Source organism: Oryctolagus cuniculus, chromosome 15, assembly GCF_964237555.1.
Source record: "Oryctolagus cuniculus chromosome 15, mOryCun1.1, whole genome shotgun sequence".
Lineage (NCBI taxonomy): Eukaryota > Metazoa > Chordata > Mammalia > Lagomorpha > Leporidae > Oryctolagus > Oryctolagus cuniculus.
Genome location: NC_091446.1, coordinates 10,540,124 through 10,566,311, shown reverse-complemented (window position 1 = coordinate 10,566,311; position 26,188 = coordinate 10,540,124). Strand labels below are relative to the sequence as shown.

The following is a 26,188-nucleotide window of genomic DNA, read 5'->3' as shown; positions in this document are numbered from 1 at the left end:
AAAAAAAAAAAGCACCTTTATTGTAAGACCACAGTATGGTATGGTCTATTATGGTCTTACCTTTATCAAAGAAATCCAATTACTCCATCGGGACCCGCATTCTCAGTTGGCCTCACTGACTCTTGGGAGCAGATTTGACAATGATGGTCTTGGGGGAAAGAAGAGAATAGATGATGGCATTGGGGAGCCCCATGGAGACCCCTGGCCTCAGTGCAATTGGAGTGATCCTGTGCTCACCCTTGTGTTACATGGTCTTGTAAGGGTGGACTGAGATAACATACTTAGAAGAACTGCCGCAGGATCCAGCAATCCCACACTGCGTATATGTCCAAGATTAACAAAATCATGGCATCAAATGTTCCTGCACCTTGGTGTTTATTGGAGCACTGTTCACAACAGCCAAGATATGGCATCAATCGTTGTGTCTATCAGCAGACAAATGGATAAAGAAAAGGTGATACACACACACACACACACACACACTGGAATATTATTCACCCAGAAAAAGAATGAGGTCCTGTTATTTGCAGCAAAATGAATGGCACAGGAGGACATTATGTTAAGTGAAATAAGCCAGACACAGAAAGAAAAATACTACATTGTTCTCCCTCTTTTGTGGATGCTTAAAAAAGTCAAGTTAAAAATAACTGCAGAAGCAGGGAAGGTTGGGGTGAGGAGAACTAAGGGAGGTTGGATAATAGGAAAATCGTAGTTAGGAGCAACTTCTCAGCATTACACAGCGCAGAGGGTGTCTCTAGTTCACAATAAACCGCTCTGTGCTTTCTGAGCAAATACAAGAGTGGAGCTGCAGAGCTCGAGTCACGAAGAATGACATGAGGAAGACACTACCCTGAATTGATGAAGGCACAGGTTCTATACATGCATTGAAATATCACATTGCATCCCATAAATATGTGCGATTACTATTAACAAAAACAATTTAAGTGTTCTTTTAAAAAGTATGGTAATTAAGAAAGACTTGGAAAAAAATCAAGATTTAAAAAATGCATGTGAGACACATTGTTTATAATTTAAGCAAAAATCCATAATCCATCCATAAAGTCATCGCCCTATCTGAGCAGGGCAGAGGAGTGGCCCTCCCAGAGGGGACCATGTCCTAATCCCTACAACCAGGGAATACACTATTTACCTGTCAAAGGGTGACGAAGGTAGCCAGGCAGTTAGGGAGCTGATCCTGCGGTATGCAGGTGAGCTGCATGTGGTCACAGGTCCTCCAATGGGGAAGGGGGAGGCAGAGGCCATGGCGGCAGGAGAGGGACTGGGTTTGCTGTTGTTGTTATTGTTTTTTAATTCTATTTTTTTTTGATAGGCAGAGTTAGTGAGAGAGAGACAGAGAGAAAGGTCTTCCTTCCGTTGGTTCACCCCCAAATGGCTGCTACAGCCGGCGCTGTGCCGATCCAAAGCCAGGAGCCAGGTGCTTCCTCCTGGTCTCCCATGCGGGTGCAGGGGCCCAAGGACCTGGGCCATCCTCCACTGCCTTCCCAGGCCATAGCAGAGAGCTGGACTGGAAGAGGAGCCACCAGGACAGAATCCGGTGCCCCAACAGGGACTAGAACCTGGGGTGCTGGCGCCACAGGCGGAGGATTAGCCTAGTGTTGGTTTTGAAAACAGGGAAGGGCTGTGAGCCAAGGGCTGTCCAGACAGGAACACAGTTTACTGTATTGGACTTCTGGTCAACCAGACTTTAAAGTAAGGAATTTGTGTTGTTTTAATTTGTGGTGATTAAAAAAAAAAAAAAACTAACATCACAGCTGGCATCTAGGGCAAAGGACAACTCAAACACACAAATAAAAATGAACAGAAACCCCTAACCTGGGCTGGGAGGTGCCCTTTCTTCTCCTGTCTCCTGCCTGCATTAGGAAATGGTCTGACAGCATCCCTGGGTCTGCTTGTGAGCCGTTTATCATCAGCTATTTGTCATGGTCCCGACGCTGGACTGTAAGTCATTATCAGCTCCTTCAGTGTTTCCAGGTAGCCCTGCGGACATGGTGTCTGCTTTGGGGCCTTTGTCTCTCAGTTTCCATTTCACGAATTATTTGTACTGGCTTCCTCCCGGCATATACCATTTTAAAGCTTTCTATGTGATAACTTCCTCTCCCAGACCTAGTGATGTACCAGAAATGGCTTTTCCTTATGCCCTTGACTTCCACTCTGAGTTTTAATTGCATAAGGCAGTTGTTGGTTTTCTTTTTGCTTTTAACTTTGGCTGATTTATTTCAGGGGCAGGAGAGCCAGTGGGGCCGGTGTCACGGCACAGCAGGCTAAGGTGTGCCAGCTGGAGTTCCAGCTGCTTGGCTTCTGATCTGACTCCCTACCAGTGCACACGGGAAAACAGCTCAAGTGCTCAGATACGTGGGCCCCTTCCACCCATGTGGGAGGCCAGGATGGAATTCCCAGCTCTTGGCTCTGGCCTGAACTAGCCCCTGCTGTTGTGGTCATTTGGAGAGTGAAACAGCAGACGGAAAATCTCTTTCTTTGTCTCTCCCTCTCTCTCTTTGTCACTCTGCCTTTTTTTTTTTTCTTTTAAAGATTTATTTATTTGAAAGGCAGAGTTGGAGTGAAAGAGAGAGAGAGAAATCTTCCATCTGCTGGTTCACTTCCCAAATGGCCACAACGGCCAGAGCTGGGCTGATCCAGAGCCAGGAGCCAATAGCTTCTTCCAAGTCTCCCACACGGGTACAGGGGCCCAAAGACTTGGTCCATCTTCCACTGCTTTTCCAGACACATTAGCAGGGAGCTGGGTCAGAAGTGGAGCAGCCGGGACTTGAACTGGTGCTCATGTGGGATACCAGTGCCACAAGCGGCTATGCCATAGCATAGCCCCTAAATAAATCTTTAAAAAAAGAAGGGGCCGGCGCCATGGCTCAGTAGGCTAATCCTCCGCCTGCGGCGCTGGCACACTGGGTTCTAGTCCTGGTCAGGGTGCCGGATTCTGTCCCGGTTGCCCCTCTTCCAGGCCAGCTCTCTGCTGTGGCTCAGGAAGGCAGTGGAGGATGGCCCAAGTGCTTGGGCCCTGCACCCCATGGGAGACCAGGATAAGCACCTGGCTCCTGTCCACTCTGCCTGTCAAAAAAAAAAAAAAAAAAAAAAAAGAAGGCGCTGGGCGCTGGTGCTGTCATTCTCCGGTTAGCTCCCCATCCGCAATGGCTAAGGATGGGCTGGAACCAAAGCCGGGAATCAACCCAGGTTTCCAGTGTGGAACTTCAGCTGTCACTGCTGCTTCCCCAGGTTCTATGTCAGCAGGAAGCTGGAGTCAGGAGCCGGAGTCGGGAATGAAACCCAGGAGCCCGAATGTGGGATGTGAGCCTCTTAACTGCCGAGCTAAAACCTGCAGCCCCGCTGGCTTCCAAAGCTCCCGTCTACACCCAGAATCTGCTCGCTTCCTCTCTGCTCTGATGCAAAGTCTGGGAGCATTTTCCTGTGTTTCTGAAAGTTTTCCTGGCCCTTTTTCTTCCCTGACAAGAAAATCACTAACATCATCCCTTGTGTGTTTTTGAGAGTCACTGTGACAAAATTTCTTAATTTTGCTTTTGCTTGGGAAAGACTCCTGTTCCCCAGGAGACTGACTCTGGTCTTCCTGGGAGCTCTGGGATGCAACTGCTTCCTCCTGTTTCCCTCTGCACTGGCTCTGGTGGCTGTGGTGGGGACCACGTGGTCTTGGGGAAAGTGGGGTGAGAGGGCACGTGCTCCGGGGATCGCCCCACCACCTGGTCAATGACTACTTGATTGGCCTCCCTTGTCAGCACCATGAGAGGTGGCAGAGTTGCAGGAGCATGCCCAGACCCTAGTGAGGAACAGGCTGATACAAACAGACCACAATCCAGCCTAGCAGGAGACTGCAGCACATCCCAGCCTCCCTGGCGGGTGGAGGTGAACATGCGGCTGGATTCTGGCCTAGGATTTGAGTGCACGCCATGGGCAGCCCTTTCAGGCCTGGCCATGCCACCCCCAACATGCTCTCCATGCTCCCTGCCTCCCAAGGCCAGGGTCACGGACATGACGTGGACTGCCCCGTTGTAGAGGACGTGGCCAGGCTGCATGTTGGGTCACTTGCGTTGAGACATTCTATGTCTTTACGTTTTTCCAGTTAGCATTACCCCAACAAATACGTTAGATAATCTGGGGTAGGCATGAGTGACGTTAAAAAATTTTAGTCGTTTTATGTTCATTTTAATGTTAAGAAAATAGTATAGCAAAACCATGATTCTGCACATGTTATTGCTTAGGGCATGGCTAAAGTGGTTACTTAAGTTAAAAACAAAAACAGCCTGAGATGCAAAGTAGTGTGTACTGTGGATGGCCAAGCAGTGGCGTAGGGGACATGGTGGGTATGGGGGATGTGGGGAGCAAGGGACTGTCACATCCATGGACGTCTGCAACTTGGGGGGTTCACCCCACATTAGTGCTTCGGTTCCACGACCCTAGGAGAATATATCCAGGCGCTTTTGGGGACTCAGCTGCTGCTTTTTTTTGTTTTGACATTTGGTTTCTTTGCAGTTTAAATGTACTTGCATTTACACACAAAACAAAAGCCTGAAAGCCGCCAACACCTTTCTCTCTTCAAGAGTGTTGTGTAGGGGCAGCTTCCTGAGCCACCAGCCTGGTTTCTCCTCCTGGCTGTCTGGGCCCCGGGGCAGGCTTGAGTTCCCCTCTTCACCACCAGCTGGGGAGAGAGGGGCCGCTGTCGCTCCCTGTCTTCGTGGAGGAACGACACAGGACCCTGCGCTGTTCTTTGGTCTGCTCGGCCCTCCCCGGGTTTGCTGCTGGTTCTTCCCGGGTTGGCTACCATCCCTCCACCTCCGTGGAAGGGCGGTTCCCCCTGCCACTTTCCCCACTTCCGCAGGGGAGCGGCACACCGCCGGCCAGCTCTCTCGGGGGCTGCTCAGATGTTCCTCAGGTGTTCCCTTAGATGTTCCTGGTGCATGTTGTCTCTTTCCTCCTTTATAGTCCTCTTCCACCAATCCCAACTCTGCTACCCACACGCCGAGTACGCTGCTCTCCTCCAATCAGGAGCAGGTCCTACAGTTTATTGGTTGAACTGGAGGCAGCTGTGTAGAAGCTGTTTCCTCCTCTCCCAGCACCATATTGTGGGAGAGCAGATGCATAGAATAAGTCTTAATTCCAGTAACTTAGTCTAGTCCGAGTTGCTCCCAGTTGCTCCCCACAGATCCCCCTTTCTTTTTATTTTTGGTGTTGATACACGCCTGTCTTCGGTGCCCTGCGGCACACACTCTGCTCTGCTTGCTAGAGTTGCCCACAGGTGCTTACAAGCCCTACCAATCAGGCAAACCGAATCCGGGTCCTCTCTTCGCCATGTTGTGAGGAGGTTTTTAGGCGCTGATGCATGCCTGTGTTCGGTGCCCTGCAGCGCACGCTCTGCTCTGCTAGAACTGCCTGCAGGTGCTTACAAGCCCTATCAATCAGGCAAACCGAATCCAAGCCTTCTCATTGCCGTATTGTGGGGAGACTTATTGGTGTTGATAACGTGCCTGTCTTTGGTGACCTGCAGCCGCCCACAGGTGCTTATCGTCTTACTAATCAGGCAGACCGAATCCAAGCTCTCTCATTGCCGTGTTGTGGGGAGGCCTTATTTTTCCCTATTTCTCTACCTCCGGGCATTCCTGTTTCTCCTATTTTACTTCTATCTGCCAGCATTCCTATTTCTCTCATTTTACTTCTAAACCTCTGTTTCTCTTATCCCCGCGGCTTCCCAGCGCCCACCCGGAGGCTGCTTCTCGGCGCCTCACCCGCGGCGACTTCCCGGCTCTGAGCCGCTTCCCGGCTTCGCGCGCTCTCCGCGGTCTCCACGCCTTTCGCGCCCGTACCACGGCCTTCGCGCCAGCCCCACATTAACTATCTACTTGTGCCCTGCGCGCGCTCTCTGCGCGCGGCGGCCTCCGTGAATCACACAGCCCAGCTCATGTTTCTGCCACCGGTATTCAGTCCAACTTCCCTGGGCTAACCTGGCGAATTCAACCCAGCTCATGTCTGCGCCCCTCGGTTTGGCTTCCCATCCTTTGCTCCCCGGGGCCAATCTGACGGATTCCAACCTGGCTCACCCGTCCGCTTCTGGTTTTAACTTTTCACCTTTTGCTCCCCGGGCTGACTTGAAGAATTCCAAGCTGGCTTACGTCTCCGCCTTGGCCTGCCCCCGTGGCTTCATCCTCCCTAAGATATTTTTCTCTACCTGGTATGTTTCCTAACTTTTCTTCCAACAACATTCCCCTCTCATTTCTCCTGGCCTCTCCCCACAGTCCGTATCCAAGTCTAAGTTTCTTCTAGGTTTCACTTTCACTTTCAACCTGCAGTCCGTATCTGAGTCTAAGTTTCTTCTTGCTTTCACTTTAAATCCTAACTTCTTTCCCACAGTCCGTATCCGAGTCTATGCCTAGGCTTTCAATAGCTTCTTGCGGCACCTGTTCAGTCCGGCTTTTCCCTAGGCTCTTTGCTAGTCTCTCTCTCCGGTATTTTCCCACTTCTTCCCGTTTCTTCCCTCCTAAGTTTCCTATCCGAGTCACGGCACCATTATGTCGCTCCCCGTCTTCATGGAGGAACGACACAGGACCCTGCGCTGTTCTTTTGTCTGCTCGGCCCTCCCCGGGTTTGCTGCTGGTTCTTCCCGGGTTGGCTACCGTCCCTTCCACCTCTGTGGAGGGGCGGGCCCCCTGCCACTTTCCCCACTTCTGCAGGGGAGCGGCACACTGCCGGCCAGCTCTCTCGGGGGCTGCTCAGATGTTCCTCAGGTGTTCCCTTAGATGTTCCTGGTGCATGTTGTCTCTTTCCTCCTTTATAGTCCTCTTCCACCAATCCCAACTCTGCTACCCACACGCCGAGTACGCTGCTCTCCTCCAATTAGGAGCAGGCCCTACAGTTTATTGGTTGAACTGGAGGCAGCTGTGTAGAAGCTGTTTCCTCCTCTCCCAGCACCATATTGTGGGAGAGCAGATGCATAGAATAAGTCTTAATTCCAGTAACTTAGTCTAGTCCGAGTTGCTCCCAGTTTCTCCCCACAGGCCGCCTCTTCCCTGTCCTTTTCTCCCCCTTCCCACTGTCTCCATCCCCTCCCCAGTGGACAGACTCCAGGGCATTTACACTTGTAAGTAGTTATTCTGTCTTGTGCGTTTTGATTTACCTAAATGAAATGGTGCCGCACATCTTGGTTTGGTTTTGTTTACAACCTGTTGTGCTGAATACGCATCTGACTTGTTTCTGCAGAGGAACACTTCACAGCATTTTCTTTCTGTGCATTTTATATTTTGTGAGAAAACCAATTTATTTGAAAGGCAGAGAGAGAGAGAGAGCAAGAGAGCGAGCGTCCATCTGATGGTTCACTCCCCAACTGGCTGCTGGGCCAGGCCGAAGCCAGGAGCCAGGAACTTCATTCATCCTGGTCTCTTGGCTTGCAACCTGTGTGTAAATGCAGCTCCATCCTGGTCTCCCCTGTGGGTGGCAGAGGCCCAGGTTCTTCCCCAGTGCGCTGGCAGGGAGCTGGATCTGAAGCAGAGCAGCTGGGACTCCCACCTGGCACCCTGATGTGGTCGCCGGCATCACAGGTGGTGGCTTCACCTCCTGCGCCACAACGCCGGCCCCTCTACATGCTTCTGAAATTCCTCTCCCTAAGTAACAGACTTTGCAAAGTTGTGTGTCTTTGGTTTCGTGATCCGTAATGGGACACGTCCCTGTCTCAGTAAGCTCAGCCCTCACTGAGAAGGAAGAGAGAGCCACACAGTCCAGGAACAGCAGCACCGTGTCCTCTGCATCCTCCCTGCGTAGAATCCCGAGGCTAAAAAGGGTTACTTCAGGGTAAGAGAGCACTGGGCTCTTCAGAGTTCCAAACCAAATGTTTGATTGGAATTTCCCTTTTGAGTATAATTTTATTGATTTCCAAGTGGCACAAATGAAACAGCATGCATAATGAAACGTGATACATAGGACAAATGAACATGTTGATTTTTTAAAACAAGTTTTCCGGTTGTTACATCTCCACGAGTCAGGCAGATAAGGACAAGGAGAGACAAGGCTGGTGCCTTGCAGCAGGGAGGAGGGGCGGGGACTGAAGCAAGCCGGAAGGGCGTGGCCTGTTTAGAGGAGGGGCTGCAGCCCTGCTTGGTTCTGGCCAATGCTTGCCACATGGGAGTATGGACTCAGGGTGGCCTGATCTTTCGATTTTTTTCTCTTCAAGGAAAACTAAACATGCATATTTTCATGAGAAATCTCATAACATTCTGCCAGCAGAAACCAGTAATCATGCTCCTGAGACAGAGACAGCCTAGGGGACACCAGCGTCCAGGAGCTGGGGGATGGGCAGCTCAACTCAAATGAGGGTCCCTGGAGACGAAAGAATACAGTTTTTTTACCCAGGTAACTTGGCTGTGTTTAGGAAGACAGAGCCTTCTGGGTGAGGGGGTCTTGCACATTTACATCCAGGTCCAGTGTTATCTGGGTGAAAAGAGGGGCTTCCTGGGCCCCGGTGAGGCCACCGTGGCCTCATGGCTGCCCGCTTAGAAGGCAGACGCCACAATGTCTGGCTGCTTCTCTGCAGTCAGTTTTTTTTTTTTTTAAATTAGCTATTTATTTGGGAGACAGAGCTGTCATCTACTGGTTCCCTCTCCAAATGCCTGCAACAATCCAGTTGAACTGAAACCAGGAGCTGCAGACTTAACCCAGGTCTCCATGGGGGAGGCAGGAATCCAGTTACATGAGCGATTGCTGCTGTCTTCCATGGGCAGAGCGTGCCATCGAACCCGACATGGTGACATGGGAGGTGGCCGTCCCAGCTGTCATCTTAACTCCACGGCCACTCGCCCATCTGTGCAGTCAGGGTTTTTGCTGTCTGGGAGGAGGGGTGAGCAGCTACAGTAGTGCCACTGCCTGCTGGGCGTAGATTAAGTCCCCAGGAACGAAGACCCATGGAGGCTTGAGGTGTGCCCACCCTGGCACCTCGGTGGCACTGCTGGTCTCTCTGCACCTGGATCCAAGGCCAGGGACTCTGCATCTGTAGTGTCTCCCAGAGCTCTGGATTGCACAAGGGACAATTCCCCAAATCTCTGCAGGAAGTCCACAGAAAGCAAGTTCACGCTGAGCAAGGCCCTGCTTCTCCCTGCCCCCTCTCATCTGTACAGCACAGATGACAGCCTGTCTGAATTTGGGCTCCCCAGAGAAGACCCCGATGGCCGGCGCCACGGCTCCCTTGGCTAATCCTCCGCCTGCAGCACCGGCACCCCAGGTTCTAGTCCCGGTTGCTCCTCTTCCAGTCCAGCTCTCTGCTGTGGCCCGGGAAGGCAGTGGAGGATGGCCCAGGTCCTTGGGCCCTGCACCCGCATGGGAGACCAGGAGGAAACACCTGGCTCCTGGCTTCGGATCGGTGCAACACACCGGCCGTAGCAGCCATTTGGGGGGTGAACCGGCGGAAGAAAGAAAGACCTTTCTCTCTGTCTCTCTCTCTCACTGTCTAACTGCCTGTCAAAAAACAAAACAAAACAAAAAAACCCAACAAAACAAAAACACAAACACAAAAAAGAAGACCCTGAGACAAGCCTCTGAGCACAGGCAGTTTCCCTGGGAGTCAGGGTCAGGAGTACAAGTGCAGAAGTGGGGACTGAGACAGGGACAGGACAGGAGTCCCTAATGTGTGCATGAACAGCGACTTCTCTGGGTGCAGGGACTCAGTCTCTGAGAGATCCAGCCAGCAGAGGGCGGGGGCGCTGGGTGTTCCTCCTGCGACTGCCTCCCGTTTGTTGATGATAAGACCCTCACTCTCCTGGGTTGCACCCGCTTGCAGTGAGACCAGCTCCCGTGGGTGGGGCTGGGTAGCAGGAGGTGCTGGCACTGGTAAGCCGTCTGCCTGCCGAAACCATCTCTGTAGCTGCCAAGTGAGCTCAGATGGGCCAGAGAGCGGGGGATGAACTCAGAGTCATGAGGAAGAGATAAAACAAGGGCCTCTGGGGACCAATGAGAGGAGCAGTGACTTGCTGCTTGGGAGGTGATTCTAACTTTGGATCCCTAGTCTCCTCTGTGCTCCCGGCGGGTGGCCTCCGGCGTGTTCATGGCAGTTCAGGGGTGGGGTGGGTGGTGAGGAAGGGAGATTCTACATTTGTCTCAGTGCCTCCAGGGACACAAGAGTATCTTGATTCTTTGGCTAAGACCAGTGGAGGATTCAAAGTATTCCACAAGGCCCATCTGTAGAGGAGAAGCATCCACATTTACTTACATTTGGCACATGCAATACAAACACCTACACTTTTAACCATCATGCCAAGGTGACATGTTGAATTGTTGGGTTGAATGAATGGTGTGCAGGGCCCGGTTCAGAGCATCACAGGGTGACCACACCTGTGTGACCAGCAGCAGGTGAGGGATCAGGGCCTTATTTTCCCAGAAGCCCAGTGGTCGCCAGCACCCGGTCACCCCTACTGGTCATCACTAGACTGGCTGGCCACTATAGCCACACCAGGATTTCACTCCATGGTGGCCCTGGCGTCCGGAACCGCAGGCAGCTGAGTATTCCTTCTGCGAGTGAGAACCAGTAAGGTCCACATCCGGGTCCAGGCCAGATGCTCTCGCTGTGTTACTGCCTCTGCCACCTTTGACCTACGTGACACTGGGCAGCCTTTGTGAACCTGAGTGGCCTCTCCCAGCCTCACTCTCACCGTCTATAAAATGAACACTGAAGTATCCAATTTCTCTTCCTTGGTAGAATGATACAAAATACTGCATGTGAACAGTTCAGTCCAGTGCCTGTCACAGCATTGTGGGGAGCAACTCGGACTAGACTAAGTTACTGGAATTAAGACTTATTCTATGCATCTGCTCTCCCACAATATGGCGCTGAGAAGGGAAACAGCTTCTACACAGCTGCCTCCAGTTCAACCAATAAACTGTAGGACCTGCTCCTGATTGGAGGAGAGCAGCGTACTCGGCGTGTGGGTAGCAGAGTTGGGATTGGTGGAAGAGGACTATGAAGGAGGAGACAGACAACATGCACCAGGAACATCTGAGCAGCCCCCGAGAGAACCGGCTGGCGGTGTGCCGCTCCCCCGCGGAAGTGGGAAAAGTGGCAGGGGGCACCGCCCCTCCACGGAGGTGGAAGGATCGGCAGCCAACCCGGGAAGGACCAGCAGCAAACCTGGGAAGGGCCGAGCAGACAAAGGAACAGCGCAGGGTCTACTGTCGTTCCTCCGCGAAGAGGGGGAGCGACAAGCATAAAGGCTGAATGAATGCCAAGTCTTATTTGACACAAATAGTTAACAAAATGCCTATGGAGAATATGTCTTTATGAAATGTACAGTTGAAATCTTTTCTTCCTTCTCTTGATTGTATTGGATCAAATCCCCACTGGGTTTGCGTTAGTTTCTTTACAAAATTTTTGGCAGAATACACACAGCATAGATTTATTATCTTTTTTTTTTTCTTTTTTTAAAGAGAGTGAGAGAGAGATCTTCCATCTGCTGGCTCACTCCCCAAATGAGCACAAGGGCTGGGGCTGGGCCAGGCCTACACCAGGAGCTTCTTCCAGGGCTCCCACGATGGCTGCTGGAATGGGTGACGCAGGGCTGAGCTCCCGTCCCTGGGGCGTGGGGCAGGACGACAGCGCACACTGCAGGCGGGTGAGCTCATTGGCGCAGGCTTGAGCTCTCTTTGCCCAACAGCTGCCGCAGGAGGCGCCTGTCGAGCAGAAACCGATGCCATCAAGCCTAGAGGCTGCAAACGTCTTTACGGAGGCCTCTCCTCAAGCTTTAATGAGAATTTTCAAATAGGCCATTGGCATCCCATGTTTGCTAAATATAAGGATGAAGGAAGCGCTGTGGAGTGGTCTGTACCTGGTGTGCCTACCAGAGGCCTGGGAATGGGAGTTGTTTACTGATGAAATGTGTCTCTTTCCTCCCACTGCTTACCAAAGTAATAAAAGCTTTACAAAGAATTCAAATATTGCAGAAATAAACAATGTAGAATGCACATTTACACCCTGTGTGTAAAGCCACTGCTGATGGTTGGTGTATATTAAAATACTCACTGTGTGTGTATGAACATTTGTGTGTCTTTCTGGGAAGCACGTACATAAATGCAGAGCATCGGTATGGCTTTCAACGACTGTGCTTTTTACCGTGACGTCTTAGGGCTCCTTGGTCTGTTTTACTGGCAAGAATCAAAGACTAGGGCAGAGCCAGGGTTCAGCTAACAGAAGGCTTTCACTGAGCCTCAAGAGAACGGCATTCATTTAGGTAGAATCTGAGACAGGAGGCTCATGCACACACTTTTGAAATTTCGATGCTTATGATTCTGCTTGTTTTCAGAAATCGTTGTTGATCTGACAAAGAGATGGTTCTGAGGCTGGCCTGTCACGTGCTCAGGAACAGGCATGTAGTAGACTTACAGAAGGCCCCGCGGAGGGACCTGGTTCTGTCCAATAAGCACTGAGAAGCTAAGACCCTTGGATAAGGGTCAGTGCCTGCAGGGACTCTGGCCCTCTGCCTCACCCCTCGGATGTACCTGCCCATGGCGTGGACGTGATCACCTACCTTTCCTGCATTATTTTAATGTTGCTGTTTTGCGGGCTGTTTGTGTTGAGGGCCTGTTCAGATATACCAGGGAGTCTCCTTATTACGGTAGCTATGTTCCGATAGTTGCCGTGGACAGCAAAGTAGTGAACATTGAACCATCATTCCTAGGGGCAATATGAGTATATCGTTAACATGCAATTCACTGCCCACAGCACCAGAACTTACGCCTGCATGAAGCTTATTCAATATTCACAGGTTCTTCATAAGGCACAGCCCAACCTTCTTGTTCTTCCCACCCTGGGCAGCACTTCAGCACGATGCCATTTTAAAGAATGAGATCACCATCCGTGCAAAGCGTGGCATCCAATGGACCATGAAAAGGACACAAGCTTACAACGTGAGAGCTGAAACAAGAAGGCCATGCAAGGCTTCAGCTGGATGTGGACCTGTAGGGTGACTCAGACCTGTTGCTGCTCTCTGCTTGTCTGTGGATAGCCGTGAGTGCACGCAGAGCACTGGCCTTGGGGTTTTAGTGAGTAGATTAACTTGCAAATACCTGTGGAGTCCACAGACAGTGCACGTTGACCGTGTTCATGGCTTGGGGGTGAAAGAACAGCAGGTGAGGCACAGTGAGCTCCGGATTCGTGATCAGGTGTTGACCCAGGAGCACAGATTTGCTTGCCCTTGATCAGCTGGAGCGTGGTGGGCAAAACTCTCTCCTCTTGGCTTTCGTGCCTCATGATAAACAAGGGTGCCTAACTCAGTTGCATCTAAGGTCCTTTCTGCCTCCACTGAGGGTTGGTGATTCTTACTCTGCTCTCACGCAGGAACCAAACAGGCATCATGTGAGCCACTTCTGCGTTCACTCGCTGGTTTGTGTTGAGAAGACAATCTCCTTTCTCTCTGTGTTGGCCCCAGAGCACCGTGTTTTTCTCATGTCTCGATCTTGGGCCTTAAAGTAAAGTGACATTGCAAATACGTGGTGACTGAGGTGACGAATGAGACTACATCACTACAGGAAGAACATGCAATTGTAGAGCTGAGGATGCCTTTTCCCAGAGAAGGGGCAATGCAAGGCGTGTGTAGCACTGCCCTGTGTTAGTGTGTGGGTAGAGGTGAGTGGAATCATGTTTTTGCTCAGCAGGTGAACAGGCAGGATAACTTGACAAAGTTTTTAGAACTGCGGTGCCAGGTTGTCACAAAGTTAAGTTACTGGTTAGAGGAGTTAAGGTACAGGCAGCCTGCAGGTATATTTAACCAATAATTTTTAATCAGAGTGGGGAATGATCTAATAAACCTGTGTTATGATAACACCAACTTGTTTCATGAAATACATGCAGTAGGAATTCCCCCTTTTTCTGTCTTATTTCCATGAGAGAAGGCACAAAGGACAGGCTGGAGAGGAAGTGACCCGTCCGGGTAGCAGGTGAACAAGCCGTTGAAGACCATCCCAAAATTCATGCTGTCTACCATGTTTCTGATGAACTCAGCCCAGCTCCCCTGGAAGGTGAAGCAAATCCATACAGTGTTGGAGTGCTTTGTTTTTCCTCTCAAATCAGAACCCAATTTGTCACTGCCAGATAAGAAGTGAAAAGGTCGTTGTCTCACTTTGAAATTTCTGAATCATTTAATAGCTAATTTGTACCGCTAATTACTACCTTTCATTTCTGTAATTATTTTGAATTATTGTCCTCCTGCTACTATTAATGGGCAAAGCGGGGGACAATAAAGCATGGTTCCAAGTTCCAACTGGTTGTCCTGGCTAATGGAGTGCTTGGAAATGGCAGAGATGGATTTGCTCCTTCACTCAGCTTCGCTGGGTCATTGACGGACAGAAAATCAGCAGCTGAAACGTTATTTGCATTTTCCCAATCTGGAGCTACTTCTCATTAATATTTTGGGCGTCCACCCTCTTTCTTGGCTGAGCACCAGCAATAATGAAGATAAGCACCTAGTACTGCATGCTTGTTGCTTTTTTAGTCTCCAGATTTATCTGCAACACCTGTAGGCTCAGTTAACCAGCCTCAGACCCGGAATCAGCTCACCGACCACACATCTGGAATGCTAATGGGAAAATTGTGGTCAAAAGCTGAGAACTAATTAGAGGACACCTGGGGAAGATTTTCGGTGTTAGGATTATGGAATGGAATTCCTGGGAACATAGTCGTGTCCGCTCTGTTTCTAAGAGGGTTCGGTGTGAAATTTACAAGGTGACCTCAGCCAGGCAGTCATGCTGGTGGGATGTAAGGAGTCCTGAAAAGGTACTGCTGTCCCAGACTCTTCCGAGCAATAGCCAGAGAGGCTATGTTCATTCCCGTACTTCCAAGGAGCTTTTGGTTCTTAAGGACCTGGATCAGACCCTCCAGGAAGCCCAGAATCTTCAACATTTATCAGCCACCTCGCCAGAGGAGCTAGCTGTGGAGGTGGCTCCTAGAAGGGGAAATGTTGAGAACAAACTTGCTCTGCTGTGTGATTTTTGTCCAGGGTAAACCCTCTCATGACTTTGGATGGCATTGCTGTAATGACTTTTGTTGACCCACTTTATAAAAATTCATTGATTTTATTCCAGTGGATTGGGACTTTGGTGGTGATCTGCAAAGTGGGGCTTTGAAAATGACTGAATTTGAGAAGTCCAATCTGGGGTCCCTTCAAAGTGATTTGCTAAGGGATAGGAGTGACAGCATCAGAGAGTATCTCTTATCTTCAGTTGTTTCCCAGTGTTAATCATTACCATCTGTCAGCTGCAGGAGAGGCCTTGTGACATTGTGGAATGAGCATGGGATTTGGAAGTATAAATGTAACAGCCAACGTTTATTATGCGATCGCTTCCAAGCTGTTGCTGGGTTCAGCCCTCATGTGCATTGTCTCATTTCCCACCCCAGTGGAGACACCACGATCACCCCCCCCCACACACACATGAGGTCATCAGGTGCATCCTACATGGCACAGTCCAGAGTTAGTGTCGCTGTCTCCAGGGCCCACATTTTTAACCTTTAGGCTGCTATTTCAAGGGGTCCAGAAAATTCTCTGGACAACAGGAAAATGAAAAGTCACATTGCAGATGATAAAAAGAAGGCTCGAGTAAATCAGAAAAACAAAGCAGGTAGAGGAGTCCAGGCGTGGCTTTGCTGCCTCTGTGACAAGTCTTCCGGGCATCTCATCTCGGTCTCTGCGCTGTCTCCAGCTCTCTGTCATCACTGCAGCTCTCTCTGTCCTGCTTGGTCACGGCGTTCAGTCCAGCATGGCTGCAGGGAGGTCCCCCTCAGGCAGCTTAGTTAACGAAGGGGTGAGGACGTCCAAACACAAGACCCTTCAACCTACTCATCCCATGAGTTTCTCCAACCACGAACTAGTTGGGGGCATGGGCATGGTGCACCTGAGTCTAGCTGCTGGGTGAGGGCCTTTGAAAACAGAACAACAACTAATATTCTCGCCAATAGAATGCAACAACACATCAGAAAGATCATCCACCAAGTGGGATTTATCCCTGGTATGCAGGGATGGTTTAATGTGCGCAAGACAATCAATGTGATACACCACATTAACAGACTGCAGAAGAAAAACCATATGATTATCTCAATAGATGCCGAGAAAGCATTTGATAAAATACAACACCCGTTCATGATGAAAACTCTAAGCAAACTGGGTTTGGAAGGAACATTCCTCAATACAATCAAAGCAATCTATGAAAAACCCACAGCCAACATCCTATTGAATGGGGAAAAGTTGGAAGCATTTCCACTGAAATCTGGAACCAGACAGGGATGCCCACTCTCACCACTGCTATTCAATATAGTTCTGGAAGTTCTAGCCAGAGCTATTAGGCAAGAAAAAGTAATTAAAGGGATACAAATTGGGAAGGAAGAACTCAAACTATCCCTCTTTGCAGATGACATGATTCTGTATTTAGGGGACCCAAAGAACTCTACTAAGAGACTATTGGAACTCATAGAAGAGTTTGGCAAAGTAGCAGGGTATAAAATCAATGCACAAAAATCAACAGCCTTTGTATACACAGACAATGCCATGGCTGAGGAAGAACTTCTAAGATCAATCCCATTCACAATAGCTACAAAAACAATCAAATACCTTGGAATAAACTTAACCAAAGACGTTAAAGATCTCTACGATGAAAATTACAAAACCTTAAAGAAAGAAATAGAAGAGGATACCAAGAAATGGAAAAATCTTCCATGCTCATGGATTGGAAGAATCAATATCATCAAAATGTCCATTCTCCCAAAAGCAATTTACAGATTCAATGCAATACCAATCAAGATACCGAAGACCTTCTTCTCAGATCTGGAAAAAATGGTGCTGAAATTTATATGGAGGCACAAGAGACCTCGAATAGCTAAAGCAATCTTGTACAACAAAAACAAAGCCGGAGGCATCACAATACCAGATTTCAGGACATACTACAGGGCAGTTGTAATTAAAACAGCATGGTACTGGTACAGAAACAGATGGATAGACCAATGGAACAGAATTGAAACACCAGAAATCAACCCAAACATCTACAGCCAACTTATATTTGATCAAGGATCTAAAACTAATTCCTGGAGCAAGGACAGTCTATTCAATAAATGGTGCTGGGAAAATTGGATTTCCACGTGCAGAAGCATGAAGCAAGACCCCTACCTTACACCTTACACAAAAATCCACTCAACATGGATTAAAGACCTAAATCTACGACCTGACACCATCAAGTTACTAGAGAACATTGGAGAAACCCTTCAAGATATTGGCACAGGCAAAGAATTTCTGGAAAAGACCCGGGAGGCACAGGCAGTCAAAGCCAAAATCAACTATTGGGATTGCATCAAATTGAGAAGTTTCTGTGCTGCAAAAGAAACAGTCAGGAGAGTGAAGAGACAACCGACAGAATGGGAAAAAATATTTGCAAACTATGCAACAGATAAAGGGTTAATAACCAGAATCTACAAAGAGATCAAGAAACTCCACAAAAACAAAACCAACAACCCACTTAAGAGATGGGCCAAGGACCTCAATAGACATTTTTCAAAAGAGGAAATCCAAATGGCCAACAGGCACATGAAAAAATGTTCAAGGTCATTAGCAATCAGGGAAATGCAAATCAAAACCACAATGAGGTTTCACCTCACCCCGGTTAGAATGGCTCACATGCAGAAATCTACCAACAACAGATGCTGGCGAGGATGTGGGGAAAAAGGGACACTAACCCACTGTTGGTGGGAATGCAAGCTGGTCAAGCCACTATGGAAGTCAGTCTGGAGATTCCTCAGAAACCTGAAGATAACCCTACCGTTCGACCCAGCCATCCCACTCCTTGGAATTTACCCAAAGGAATTTAAATTGGCAAACAAAAAAGCGGTCTGCACCCTAATGTTTATTGCAGCTCAATTCACAATAGCTAAGACCTGGAACCAACCTAAATGCCCATCAACGATAGACTGGATAAAGAAATTATGGGATATGTACTCTTTAGAATACTATACCGCAGTAAGAAACAACGAAATCCAGTCATTTGCAACAAAATGGAGGAATCTGGAACACATCATGCTGAGTGAAATAAGCCAGTCCCAAAGGGACAAATACCATATGTTCTCCCTGATCGGTGACGACTGACTGAACACCAAGAGGGAAACCTGTTGGAGTGAGGTGGACACTATGGGAAATGGTGGCTTGATCAGCATAGCCCTGACTGTTAATGAACAACTTAATACATTATCCCTCTTAGTAGTTTTTTTTATCTGTTCTACTTAATATGACTGGTTTAGATCTGTAATTGATGCACAGTTATTCTTAAGTGTTGAAAATTAACTGAAATGTGATCCCTGTTGAACATGGTGGTGGGAATGGGAGAGGGAAGAGATGTATAATTTGGGACATGCTCAGGCTGACTTGCCCCAAGTGGTGGAGTTGGAAGCATACCAGGGGATTCCAATTCAATCCCATCGAGGTGGCATGTACCAATGCCATCTCACTGTTCCAGGTGATCAGTTTCAGTTCACAGTTGGTCATGGTGAAGGGACTGGGAGTCAAAGGGAACACATAGACAAGTCTAGTACCTGCTAACGCTAACCGATGGAGTAAATAAAGGGGAGAGTGATCCAACATGGGAAGTGAGATACTCAGCAGACTCATAGAATGGCAGATGTCCTAAATAGCACTCTGGCCTCAGAATCAGCCCTAAAGGCATTCGGAGCTGGCTGAAAAGCTCATGAGAGTATTTCAGGCATGGAAAGTCAAGACACTCTGGCAAAAGATCTCTGCGAGTGAGATCCCAGTGGAAAGAACAGGTCATCAAAGAAGGAGGTACCTTTCTCTGAAGGGAGGAGAGAACCTCCACTTTGACTATGACCTTGTCTAAACAAGATAAGAGTCGGAGAACTCAGAGGGCTTCCATAGCCTTGGAAACTCATGACTGGAGCATAGGGAGATTACTGATGCCATAGACAGGAGTGTCAATTGGTAAAGTCAACAACAGGAGTCACTGTGCACTTACTCCTCATGTAGGATCTCTATCCTTAATGTGCTGTACATTGAGATTTAATGCTATAACGAGTACTCAAACAATATATTTCACTTGTGTTTCTATGGGGGTGCAAACTGTTGAAATCCTTACTTAATGCATAATAAACTGATCCTCTGTAAAAAAAAAAAAAAGAAAAAAAGAAAAAAAAAAAGAAATTATCAATTCCCAACTTGACTCTCACTGGGATTAAACATGACAATAGGTCTGCTCTGATTTCATCATCATTAAAAAAAATCATCTATTATTTTTCACTTTATGTTTCTGTGTGGGAGCAAACTGTTGAAATCCATACTTAATGTATACTAAGCTGATCTTCTGTATATTAAGATAATCGAAAATGAATCATGATGTGAATGGAAGGGGAGAGGGAGTGGGAAAGGGGAGGGTTGTGGGTGGGAGGGACGGTATGGGGGGGAAGCCATTGTAATCCATAAGTCGTACTTTGGAAAATTATATGCATTAAATAAAAGTTTAAAAAAAAAAAAAAAGAAAACAGAACAACAAAAAAAAAATTAAACAAATGGGCTTTATTTCCTAGACCAAAAATTTGATCAAAAACTGAAAGATTCCTGTATTATTCCCCTTGTGCCCCTCCCCTCATTTCACTATCATTACCATTTTTTTTTGGGAAAAGGTTTATTTATTTGAAAGGCAGATTCACTCCACAAATGGCATATGAGTGTGAGTTCAAGTACTAGTTGCTCTGTTTCCAATCCAGCTCCCTGTTTCTGTGCCTGGGAAAGCGGCAGACGATGGCCCAAGTACTTGCATCTTGCCATCCGCATGGAGACCCAGATGGAGTTCCAGGCTCCTGGCTTTGGCTTGGCCCAGCCCCAGCCATTGGTACCATTTGGGGAGGTGAACCATCAGATGAAGATCTCTCTCTCTCTCTCTTTCTCCCTCCCTCCCTCCCTCCCTGCCCCTCTCTTCTCTGTCAATCTCTCTCTCTCTCTGCCTTTCAAGTAGAATAAATCTTAAAAAAAATTGGATGAACCAATATTGACATATTATTAACTAAATAAAGCCCATAGTTTGCACTAGGTCTCACTGTTTACATAAAGTTCTATGGGTTTTGATAAATCTACGATGCCACTGATCTACCATGACAGTGTCATATGAAATAGTTTCATGACCTAAACATCTCCTGTGCTCCACCTAATCACCCATCTGGCAGCCATGATCTTTTTCCTGTCTCCATAGTTTTGCCTTTTCCAGAATGTCACAGAATTGCAATCATATGGACGTAGCCTTTTCAGACGCACCTGAGGTTCCTCTTTATCTTTTCATGGCTTGATAGCTCATTTCTTTTATCATTGAGTCATATTCCATTGTCTGGATGCATAACACTTTATCATGAACATATTGAAGAACATCATAGTTGATTATAATTTTTTAAAATATTTATTTATTGATTTGAAAGGCAGAGCTACAGAGAGGGACAGTCAGAGACAGAAAGATAGAAGATAGATAAGTAGGTAGATCAATTGATAGATAGATAGATCTTCCATTGGCTGGTTCACTCCCCAAGAGGTGGCAATGGCTGGGGCTGGGCCAGGCCAAAGCCAGGAGCCTGGAGTTCCATCTGGGTCTCTGATGTGGGTGGCAGGGGCCCAAGCACTTGGGCCATCTTCCTCTGCTTTCCCAGGCTCATTAGCAGGGAGCTGGGTTGAAAGTAGAGCAGCTAAGACTTGAACTTACACTCATGAGATGCTGGCATCACAGGCAGTGGCTTAACCTTATGCGCCACAATGTTGGCCCCAGCTGATGACAGTTGATGGCAATTATGAATAAGGCTGCTATAAACTTTTGTGTGTGGATTTTTTGTGGAAATAAGTATTTTTTTTGAACTCCTTTGGGTATATACCAGGGAGCATGAATGCTAGATTGTATGGTTAGATGACGTTAATTTTGTAAGAAACTACCAAACTGTCTTCTAAAGTGATTATAACATTTTTCTTCTTTTTAAAAAGGTTTACTTATTTCAAAGATAGAGCAACAGACAGAGAGAGAAAGAGATTTTGTGCATCGCTGATTCACTCCCCAAGTGACTGCAACCTCCAGGGCTAGGCCAGGCTGAAGTCAGGAGCCCAGGACTCCATCTGGGTCTCCCATGTGAGCAGCAGAGACCTAAGTCCCTGAGCCATTGTCTGCTGCCTGCAGACACACAGCAGGGATCTGGATAACAAGTAGGGAAGCGGGGACTCAAGCCAACACTCTGCTATGGGATGCCGATGTGGCGAGCAGTGGCTTCGCCCACTGCGCCCAGTGCTGGTCCCTGTGTCATTTTCCATTCCCATCAGCAATGTACTTTAGTTCCACATCCCCAGCAGCGTGGTCTTGATCACTGGAATGGGTGTGTAGTGGTGTTTTGTTTTCACTGGTATTTCCCAAGGGACGTGGTATGGAGCATCTTCCATGTGCTCACTTACCCTCTGACTATCTTCTTGGGTGAGGCATCTGTTCAGATTTTTGCTCATTTTTAAAATTGGGTATTTTGTTTTCTCATTGTCTGTTTTCAATAATTTTTTTTAATATTTCGGATACCAGTCCATTATTAGATATGTTTTGTGAATATTTTGTCTTGATTATGGACCCTGATTATGGGTCCCCAGGCCTGGCCAGCCAGAGTGTCGGGAAGGGCTTTGCCCAAGAAGGGAGGGCATTTCTGAGCCCCAAAGGATAAGCCAGAGCAGGCAGAGAGCGAGGTGTCGGGGTGACTGTGCGGGGAGTTGTACCTGTGGGTGAACGGCAGGTGACTGTGCGGGGAGTGGTACCTGTGGGTGAACGGCAGGTGACTGTGCGGGGGGTTGTACCTGTCAGTGAATGGGGTGACTGTGCGGGGAGTTGTACCTGTGGGTGAATGGCAGGTGCCTCTGGACATTTCGTATGTTTCAGGCTACAGAGATCATTAGGTTTTTGGAAACTAGGCAAGGTAACAGCATTTGCCTTAAATTTCTCTAAAGTTTCTTTAAATGCTATAATTCTATAAGGACCATCCTGAATCAATGTTTGTCAACGCTGGCTACATTTTGGAATCCTCTGGAAAGCTCTTACTCATGCTGGACTCCGTGCTAGGCCGCCCAAGTCATTCTCCAGGGGAGGGCCTGGGCCCTGGCATTTGTTCAGAACCCTCCAGGAGAGTCTGACAGGACTGACAATCTGTCGTGAAGGGAAGGGTCCTCGCAGGACAATCTGCTCTGATTTGGTGATGACATTGCGCTTGGAAATTCACATAGGCTCTACGTCTGCACACACATGTGCACGGAGACACACGTCTGTGGGTAGACAAACCTATTGTACTGCACAGGATGGACTTGCAGGCTGGCTCTCGCCTCAGCAGCTGCGAGTGCATCCCACTGCCACATTCTTTGGGGGGCTGACGCTCAGCGCCCTGCTCCTGGCCGCAGCATTCCTGTGCGTGCATGTGTGTTTCTTGAGAAGAGAGAAGGTCAGAAGTTGAACACTGGTTCTCTGTGATTCAGTGAAAGGATATGGACATGTTTCTAACACTGTCTTGGTAGATTAAATTTTTAAAACATTAAATCATGTTTTATAGGAGCACATATCAAATCAATGAAATTGGAAATGATTTTTGCATGAATCACTTCTCGTGGTGTGGGCCTGATAGAACATGGGACACCCGTGTGAACTTGGCATCGGTAGAAACCAGAGTTGGTTATTGACCTACTGTTTCCTTAAATGTTCCATATTCAGAGACTTGCCTTGTTCAATCGGAAATGGGTTTGTGGCGGGTGCTATTAACCTGGGGCAAAGCTGGCAGTTCTGGTCGTGGCCCTAATCTGTGGCTGTCAGTTAGGAAGCAGGGCAGAGAACCCAGAACCATCTCAGAGCATCCGTGAAGGCGCCCCTGTCCCTCAAGCCTTTGTCTCCAGGTGGGTGCTAACCCAACACCACTGTGTTCTCATTGCCTGTGTTGGTCTGGATCTTGTGTTTTCATGGGTACTCCCTCTGCGTCTGGTTTATACTTTGCATTTGCTTTTTTTTTTTTTTTTTTTTTTTTTTTTTTTTTTTTTTTTTTTGCCAGGCAGAATTAGACAGTGTGAGAGAGAGACAGTGAGAGAGACAGAGAGAAAGGTCTTCCTTCCGTTGGTTCACTCCCCTAATGGCCACTACAGCCAGCGCTGTGCCGATCTGAAGCCAGGAGCCAGGTGCTTCCTCCCAGTCTCCCATGTGGGTGCAGGGACCCAAGCACTTGGGCCATCCTCCACTGCCTTCCTGGGCCATGGCAGAGAGCTGGACTGGAAGAGGAGAGCCGGGACTAGAACCCGGCGCCCATATGGGATGCTGGCGCCGCAGGTGGAGGATTAGCCAAGTGAGTCATGGTGCCGGCTGCATTTGCTTTTTCATCGTGTATTGCTTTGTAAGCCACTTTCCAATCTTTGTGACGTCAGATAGGAGTAAATAAACTAAGCTGATAGTATGAGGCCAGGGTCCTGGTAATGCCTGGTAAATGTTTGTGATTGAACCAATGTGAGGAAGTTCTTGTGGGCTTTGAGGGGTGAAGGAGATGTGACAGGACTTGGAGTCCAGATGCGTGTCGTCACACCTCCCCTGCTCATGCAGCAGGTGTCCCAGGCTGTCTTCATCCGCTAATACCAAAGGCACTGGAGGAAAGGGCTCATGGGAAATCCTGTTTGGTGGCAGGCTCCACGCCTTCTGTCTGGGATGACCACCGAGACAGCGAAATGCATGCAGCTGTAGATCCAAGGCTCAGCCCCGGCCCTGGCAAGCATTTCTATGGGCACCTTTATGCTGATAACAATTGTCAGTGGTGCCCTACCCCATCTCGGGCCTGGGGCCTGGGGCCTGGGGGCTCCTGCAGAGGCTGATGTGGGTGGGGCTGTGAGAGGGCAGGATGGCCCTCTCCTTTCCTGGGAGCAGAGCTTACTTCCTCGGGATCTTGTTATGCGCTCCCCCCATCATCAGTCAAACCTAAGGGGTGTTTTAGGCAGCACGGCGTCAGAAGAGCACCCTCGCACCCTTTCAGCTTCGTCTCTGACTGCCAACTCTGGTTGCCTTTGGCGAGAGGGACTGGCTGGGAAGAGGGAGTAACTTTCTTCAATTTTGTTCCTTTTTGCAGCCTTTTAATTGTTTTACCCATGTTCAGATATTTCTCTTTCAACAGACAAGCAACCAGGGAGTGGGCATGTGGCTGCGAGGTAAGATGCTCACATCCCACGCTGGAGTGCCGGTCTTCCATTCCGGGTTCGGGCTGCTGGCTCCCAGCTTTCTGCTAATGCAGGCTGTGGGAGGCAGCAAGAATGGCTCCAGTAATTGAGTTCCTGTCACCTGCATGGGAGACTGGGATTGAGGTCCAGCTCCCAGGCATCTGGGGAGGGAACTAGCAGACGGAAGATCTCTCAAATAAAAAGTTTTTCAAAAGTCATGGGTTTAATGGGCCGGCGCCGTGGCTCACTGGGCTAATCCTCCGCCTAGCGGCGCCGGCACACCGGGTTCTAGTCCCGGTTGGGGCGCCGGATTCTGTCCCGGTTGCCCCTCTTCCAGGCCAGCTCTCTGCTGTGGCCAGGGAGTGCAGTGGAGGATGGCCCAGGTGCTTGGGCCCTGCACCCCATGGGAGACCAGGAAAAGCACCTGGCTCCTGGCTCCTGCCATCGGATCAGCGCGGTGCGCCGGCCGCAGCGCGCCGGCCGCAGCGCGCCGGCCGCGGCGGCCATTGGAGGGTGAACCAATGGCAAAGGAAGACCTTTCTCTCTGTCTCTCTCTCTCACTGTCCACTCTGCCTGTCAAAAAAAAAAAAAAAAAAAAAAAGTCATGGGTTTAATGGCCTCATCATGAAAATCCACGAGTGTTTAGGTGAGGAGTAAGTGGTACGCACAGATGGCGTCTGCACAGTGGATGTGGGCAGATGCTCAGATGGACTCCCGCAGTCTGTGGATAGGTGGTTACTGCGGCTCTGCCCTGGACTCCATGTGGTCAGTGGGTGTGAACATCATTAAGCCATGCCACTCACAGCTTTCAGGTCAGTTTGTGCATTTTGCCCTATTGTCTATTGACATGGAACTAATGAGCAGGAGTCAGCAAACTGATCAGTCGGGAGGCTTGACATAGATTATGTGTTGTTGCCTTGTATGTCCAAAATCTTCATATTGAAACTTTGAATGCCTGAGTGGGGTTGAACCTGAAATGGCTAGAATGTGACATTTGTGGCCTTGGCTATTGGATGGAACAGTGCCAGGCAACACTACAGGTTCAGTGTTGTTGCCCAATAGGGGAGTGTGTTTTCATCTAAGAGGTATCTATAGAATCTGGTTTTATTATCTCTCTCTCTCTGAGATATGCATGGGACTTTGTATTATAGTGTAATATTTTATTATATATTTACTATGGTTTTGTCTTTTATATTGTATAGTTGCTACTTTATAATTTATATTATAAAATTATAGCTCAGGTCAGGGTGCTGGATCCTGTCCCGGTTGCCCCTCTTCCAGTCCAGCTCTCTGCTGTGGCCCGGGAGTGCAGTAGAGGATGACCCAAGTGCTTGGGCCCTGCACCCGCATGGGAGACCAGGAGAGGCACCTGGCTCCTGGCTTCGGATCAGCGCGGTGTGCTGGCCACAGCGTGCTGGCTGTGGTGGCCATTGGAGGGTGAACCAATGGTAAAGGAAGACCTTTCTCTCTGTCTCTCTCTCTCACTGTCCACTCTGCCTGTCAAAAAAAAATTTGTTTATTTGAAAAATAGAGTTACAAACAGGGAGAGGGAGAGACAGAGAGAGAGAGAGGTCTTCCATCTACTGGTTCACTCCCCAAATGGCTGCAATGGCTGGAGCTGGGCTGATCTGAAGCCAAGAGCCCGGAGCTTCTTTCGTTATCTCCCACGTGGGTGCAGGGGCCCAAGTACATGGGCCATGTTCAGCTGCTTTCCCAGACACATTAGCAGGGAGCTGGATTGAAAGAGGAGCAGATGGGACAGGAACCAGCACCTGTATGGGATGCTGGTGCTACAGGCCGGGGCTTAACCTACTACACCACAGCACCGACATTTTCCCTTACCTTCTAAACCAGCTGTCACAAGCAGAGGGGACTGCTTCTCTCTGTGGACAGTCACAAAAAGAGAAAGCCCAGGAGGGATGGAAACACATTTGAAATGGTCCCTGATGCATGGCTCC

At 48.7% G+C, this 26,188-nt stretch overlaps 1 long non-coding RNA gene across 1 annotated transcript; it reads left to right on the top strand.

Moving 5' to 3' along the window:
* The first annotated feature begins 3,119 nt into the window (after positions 1–3,119).
* Positions 3,120–15,942, top strand: LOC138845281 (uncharacterized). Its single transcript, XR_011382203.1, has 2 exons — positions 3,120–3,506; positions 12,777–15,942. It is a non-coding gene; the product is annotated as an uncharacterized lncRNA (long non-coding RNA).
* The last annotated feature ends 10,246 nt before the right edge of the window (positions 15,943–26,188 follow it).